Below are 6,789 nucleotides of genomic sequence, written 5' to 3'. Positions count from 1 at the left end.
GCGCCCGCGGAGCGCCAGGCCCTGCGCCGCGATCGCGGAGGCCGCGGGGCGCGCAGGGCGGCGGAGAGGCCGGAAGATGGCCTGGGTGCTCAAGATGGACGAGGTGATCGAGTCCAGGCTGGTGCACAACTTCGACGCCAGCCTCTCAGGCATCGGGCGCTGGCCACCGGCGCCTAGAGCATGAGTGATGTGCTGGCATTACCCATTTTCAAGCAGGAAGATTCTAGCCTTCCATTGGATGATGAAACTAAACAGCCACCCTTTCAGTATGTGATGTGTGCTGCAACATCGCCAGCAGTAAAGCTGCATGATGAAACACTCACTTACTTGAACCAAGGTCAATCTTACGAAATTCGAATGCTGGATAATCGGAAAATGGGAGATATGCCTGAGATTAGTTTAAAATTGGTAAAGAGCATCATAAGAGTTGTATTCCATGATAGACGGTTACAATATACAGAACATCAGCAACTGGAAGGCTGGAAGTGGAACCATCCGGGGGACAGACTTATTGATTTGGATATACCAATGTCTGTGGGGATAATTGACACAAGGACAAACCCAAGCCAGTTAAATGCAGTTGAATTTCTTTGGGACCCTGCAAAACGCACATCTGCTTTCATTCAGGTGCACTGTATCAGCACAGAATTCACTCCGAGGAAGCATGGAGGTGAAAAAGGAGTGCCTTTTAGGATCCAGGTTGACACTTTTAAGCAGAATGAGAATGGGGAATACACAGACCATCTCCATTCAGCTAGTTGCCAAATCAAAGTGTTTAAGCCTAAAGGAGCAGACAGGAAACAAAAGACAGACCGAGAGAAAATGGAGAAGAGAACTGCCCACGAGAAGGAGAAGTATCAGCCGTCCCATGACACCACGATCCTCACCGAGTGTTCTCCATGGCCAGACACCCCCACAGCCTGTGTGAATGACAGCCCCTCCGCGGCGCCCATGTTCACCCCACCCCCGCAGAGCACCTGCAGTGTCCCAGACAGCAATTCCTCTTCTCCAAATCATCAGGGAGATGGCGTCTCACAGGCCTCCAGTGAACAACTTCAGCCTTCAGCCACAATCCAGGAAACCCAGTAATGGCTGCTCAAAAACCAGCTCTCTTCCTACACAAGACTGTTCTCCAACTTTTCAGGTGCCGACTTACTAAAACTGACAAAGGAGGATTTAGTACAGATCTGTGGCGCTGCTGATGGAATCCGACTCTATAATTCTCTGAAATCAAGATCAGTCAGGCCCGGCTTAACCATCTTCGTCTGCCAGGAGCAGCCCAGCAGCACGCAGGCTGCAGGCGGTAGGGAGAATGGTGGCAGTGCGCCCTATGTTTATCATGCAATCTATTTGGAAGAAATGGTTGCCTCAGAAATGGCCCGAAAGCTCGCGGTGGTGTTTAATATCCCTTCGCACCAGGTTAACCACGTATACAGCCAGGGCCCCACGGGCATTCACATTCTTGTTAGTGATCAGATGGTTCAAAATTTTCAAGATGAGAGTTGTTTTTTATTCTCCACAATAAAAGTTGAAAACGGCAATGGTGTCCACATAATTTTGAAGTCATGTCCTATGTAGATTGAACTATATTCAGTACCAAATAAAGTGTGTGAAGACCGAATCCAAGAAGTCTTGGGATTGGATTTTTACCGTATAAAATGTTTCATATTGAAAACACAAGATGACCTTCAAATGAGCTGTACAAGAGGCAATTTTGCTCACTGCCACAGCTATGCATCCCTTGGAGAGAGCAAGGACAGCATGTGTCCAGCTCCAAGGCCCCGTGTGGACAAAGCTGCCTGCTTCCCTGTCTGAGACCAGTAGATAAAGTTCTAGAAGCAGCTTTTGCTTCTTTTTACACTGTTTAGAAATGAATGTAAAAACCTACTGTGGACATTTACCTTTCTGTGCCAGTTGGGTTTTTCTTGCCTGGACTTTATGCTGATGGGAGCGCAGGAGTGGGCAGTGCTGTGTGGAGCCAGCCACGCTGTCTGTGGAGAGATGGTTGTGCTGACAGTGGACTGGTGGTCAGAGCGAGTCTCTCCCTTCTCAGAAGAATCATGGCCGAGGTGCATCTGCCGGGATCATGCCAGATTGAGAAGCGCAAGCCCGGAGACAGGCTTGACACAACTACATTATCAGGAGTACTTTGATGAGAGGATCCATGTAAATCCTAATAGGTACAAAAGGACTGTGGGTTTCTGCTTTGTCTGTTTTACTGAAAACCTTTTGCTTCTGCTGCTGCTGCAAAAAAAAAAAAAAATTCCAAATGACCTTGCTATTCCACTACTTGGAATATACTCTGAGAATATAAGAACTGAGGCATAGACAGATTTCTAGCAGCATTATTCACCATTGCAAGAACATGGAAACAGCCCAAATGTCCAACCATAAACAATGGATTGAGAAATTATGGTACATTCACAAAATGGAATACTATGAAGCATGCAGGACCAATAACTTTGTAACTTGGAAGGGACTGGAGAGCATTATGCTGAGTGAACTAACTCAGTCCCACAAGGAAAAATATTGTATAAAACCGTTATTGTAGAATGAGTATAAGGATCCTGGAGGGGTGGGAGAGACTGGAAGCAGAGGGACGTGGCTATGCACGGGGAAAGGGTGATTAATTATTGGGTTGTACAATTTGATGAGTGAGTGGAGGGGGGTGAGGGAAATTGAAAGAATTTGTACAAATTTGGATTTGGATTTTGTAAATTAGTAGGAAAAAAAATAAAAACAACAACCAAAAACCTCTATTTGCCCAACATAGAGATGGTAAAGCCAGAGGCAGAAGTTATATAGGACAGCTGAACAGATCAGCTTGAGAAGACAAAGATGGGGAAAAGACCCAGCATTTCTCAAGTTGAAAGAACTGAAGAAAAATTCAAGCCTTGCAATGTAAAGGAAATCAAATGCCATATTGCATTAAACATATCAATTGTCAAAAAACTGTCAAGTGTTATTCAACAAGAGTATTAATTTAAAGGCTAAGGTGTGCCTGACCTAAATCATATTTTCAGTTGCTTCATATGCTTGTGAAGGTCGGATATAGAATAAGGAAGACCTAAGAGGACGTGATACCGTGACTGTAGCAATGGGCTCTAGCAAGTCTTAGATTGTGGGGATGGCATAGGATAGGGCAAGGGTTAGATCTGTTCATAGAGCTCTGTTGACCTAGTGGGTAGAAAGTTATGCTACCAAGCCAAAGGTGGGTGATTTTAATATGTGGCCCCCAGGCCTGCTTTTAATTGATTTTGGTCAAACATTCTTCTAAGTGATATAGCAGTGGTCTGTCAGTTGGCTGTACAGAGGTAACTCGTGGTGGCTGTGATGCTAAACACTGTGACACTAATTTGTCAAATATAATAATGGTTACCCATGGTGTACAGTGTTTGGTGGAGCTTCCAGATTAAGACAGGCTTGGAAACGAGAGTGGTATACACTTCCGAAATAGCTTGCCTCCAGAAACTCTATGAACTTAGAGAAAACGATGAAAGTTAGATACATGTTAATCTTTTGTTCATAGGATTGCTATGAGTCATCTACGACTCAATGGCACTTAACAATAACAACAAGAGGAACTGTGGTGTTGGTGAAGACCATTGAATATATCATGGGTTGCCAAAAGGACAAACAAATCTGTCTTAAAGAGACCTCTGGCAGGGTAGTCCCGCAAAGCCACATCTCTCTTGTGGTTTAAATTCATTAGTAGCCACTTGGAAGAAAGATAGGCAGTCTCCTCCTGTGTTATTTACAACCTTAGAAACCCAGTGAAGGGCCAGCAGCTATGAGTCAGTTCCAACTCAATGGCAATGAGTGAGTGTCAAGAGAATAAAAATATCTCTTTGGAAGAAGCACCACCAGGGTTCTTCTTACAGGCTAGGATAGTCATAGTTTGTCTCACATAGGTTGGGCATATTATCAGGAGAGGCCGGTCCTTGAAAGTGGACATGATGCCTGAAAAAAGGTGGAGGATCAGAGAAGGAGGGGGAAACTCTCAACACAATGAATTGACACAGTGATTGCAGCAATGGACAGCACCGTAGATATTACGAGAACAGCACATGATAAGGTAAAAACCTGTTGTGCATAGGGTCACTGTGAACAGGAATCCATTCAGTGATACCTAATACCAGCATCATCACTATGTTTCACAGAGGAAATTTCACAGGTGTAGAAGTCATTTTGATGACATTTTTATACTAAAGGCACCAAAATATCAGATGTGTAGTCCTTGACCTTAATGGGATAAGGATAATAAACACATTCCTTGGCTGGAAATCTAAAAGTTGGCCTGTTATTTCATGACAGTGGTTTTCGATTTTAGTTAGTTGATAATAATCAGTCTTATTTCCCGAAATTCTCCTTTCATTTACCCCACATGACTCAGTCTTTAGACAAGTTTGAGTGCCAGTGATGTAAATTTTTAAGAATGATAAGAATGCTTTTAAAATTGGTTTTCCTTTGAACATTTTGTTTTGTAACAAAATGATATTGTATTATAATTGGTCAATGATTGAACATGCAACCAAGATGCATTAATAAAATGGGTGGCTGGAATGCAAAAGTTGGGAAACAAGAAGAAGGTTCAGTAGTTGGAAAACATGGACTTGCTGACACATACGAGGCTGGGGATAGAATGATACAATTCTGTACAGTCAGTGACTTATCCTTTCAGAATACTTCTTTTAAGAAATATAAACGCAGGCTATACATGTGGATTTCCCGTGATGGTATGCACAGGAATCACATCAGTGACTTCTGTGGAAGGAATTATTGGAGAACTTCAGTCTCAACTGTGAAAACTAGGCCAGGTGCTGATTGTGGAACAGACCATCAACTACTCATATGCAAGTTCAAATTAAAGCTAAAGAAGGTCAAATCAAATCCACCTTAATCAAAATTTATTTTGAGTCTGTCTCACCTGAATTTAAAAACCAACTCAGTAACAGGTTTGAGGCCTTAAACAATAATGAACAAAGACTAAGTGAACTGTGGGACTGTATCAAGAATATCATCCACGAAGAATGCAAAAGTTCATTACAGAAACAGAAGAAGAAAAAACCAAAATGGATGTCAGAAGAGCCTCTGAATATTTAGAGTGCCAAGAAGCCAAAGCAAAGGCAAGAAAGATATCAAGAAGTTAAGGAACTGAATATAAGATTCCAAGTGCATCTTGGTAATGCAAAGCAAAGTATTATAATGAAATGTACAAGCAGCTGGAGTTGGAAAATCAAAAGGACCAAACTTGCTCTGCATTTCTTAAGCTAAAGGAACTAAAGTAAAACTCAAACCGTGAAGTGCAATACTTAAGGATTCTATGGACAGAATATTTTGAATGATCCATGAAACATCAAAGGAAGATGGAAGGAGTATAGAGAGTCACTGTATCAAAAAGAGTTGGTTGGCACAGAATAATTTCATGAAACTATGTATGATCAAGAGCAATGGTTATGTAAAAGGAAGTATAGATTACTCTGAAGGACTTGGCAAAAAATAAGGCCCCAGGAATTTATAGCATACCAATTGACATATTTCAGTAAACAGACGCTGCCTTGCATGAGCTCACCAGGTTGTGCAAAGAAACCCGGAGGACAACTGCCTGACCAGCTGACTGGAAGAGATCCATATTTGTTTCCATTCCGAAAAAAAAAGGTGGAAAACCAACAGAGTGGAAATTATTTGACAGTATCACTAATACCACACACTAGCAAAATCTTGCTGTACATTTTCTAGAAATGACTGGAACTACCAGAAATACAAGCTGGGTTTAAAAGAGGTTGTGGCACAAGAGACACTATTGCCAATGTCAGATAGATCTTGACAGAAAGCAAAGAGTACCAGAAGAATGTCTATGTTTCATTGACTATGCAAAGGCATTTGATTGTGTGGATCACAACAAATTGTGAATAACCTTGAGGAGAATGGGAATCCCAGAACACTTGATTGTGTTCACGTGAGACCTGTACTCAGACCAAGAAGAAGTCCTCAGAACAGTGCAAAAAAAACCACTGCATGGTTCAAAATCAGAAAAGGAGTGCATCAGGGATGTGTTTTGTCTCCCTACCTTTTCAATGTATTTGCAGAACAGATCATTCAGGAAGCTAGACTTTATAAGGAGGAATGTGGCATCAGCACTGGAGTAAAATTCATCAACAGTCCTCATTATGCAGATGACACAACCTTCCTTGCTAAAACTGAGGAGGACCTGAAGCAATTGCTGTAAAAGGTCAAGGACTGTAGTTTTCAATATGGATTGAAGCTCCACATGAAGAAAACAGAGATTCTCATCACTGGGCCTATTGGCAGCACCATGATAGGTGGAGAAGAGATTGATGTTAACAATTACAGCTTGCTTGGCTCCACAGGCAACACTCTTGGCACCAGCAGTAGGAAATCAAAAGATGAATTGCCCTGGGAAAATTTGCTCTCAGAGACCTCTCCAGAGTACTGAGAAGCAACAATGTCAGTCTAGAGTCTTTAGGTGTGCCTGATCCAGACCAAGGTTTTTGCAATTACTTGCAATGCATCAGAGAGCTGGGCAATAACTAAGAATGACAGAAGAATAATGGGTGCCTTTGAGTTGTGGTGCTAGAGAAGAGTCTTGAACATACCACAGACCACCAAGAAAACAAATCTGTCTTGGAGAGGGTGAAACCAAGTTTCTTCTTGGAGGCTAGGATTTTGAAGCTCTGTCTCACATACTTTAGGCATGTGGCCAGGAGGGACCTATCTTTGGAGAAGGCCATCATGTTTGGAAGGGTGGAGGGACTGAGCAGAAGAGGA

The 6,789-nt window shown here is 42.5% G+C and overlaps 1 protein-coding gene and 1 pseudogene across 1 annotated transcript in view; both read left to right on the top strand.

The window, feature by feature from the left end:
* LOC102853882 (coiled-coil domain-containing protein 93-like) overlaps positions 1–6,789 on the top strand; it is a 298,740-nt gene that overhangs the window by 264,325 nt on the left and 27,626 nt on the right. The window lies entirely within an intron of this gene.
* On the top strand, positions 77–1,578 carry LOC102853051 (annotated as a pseudogene).

Source organism: Elephantulus edwardii, unplaced genomic scaffold (assembly GCF_000299155.1).
Source record: "Elephantulus edwardii isolate Elephantulus edwardi_28Jun2011 unplaced genomic scaffold, EleEdw1.0 scaffold00536, whole genome shotgun sequence".
Lineage (NCBI taxonomy): Eukaryota > Metazoa > Chordata > Mammalia > Macroscelidea > Macroscelididae > Elephantulus > Elephantulus edwardii.
Note: the sequence above shows the minus strand (reverse complement) of the source record. Positions and strands in the feature narration are given on the sequence as shown.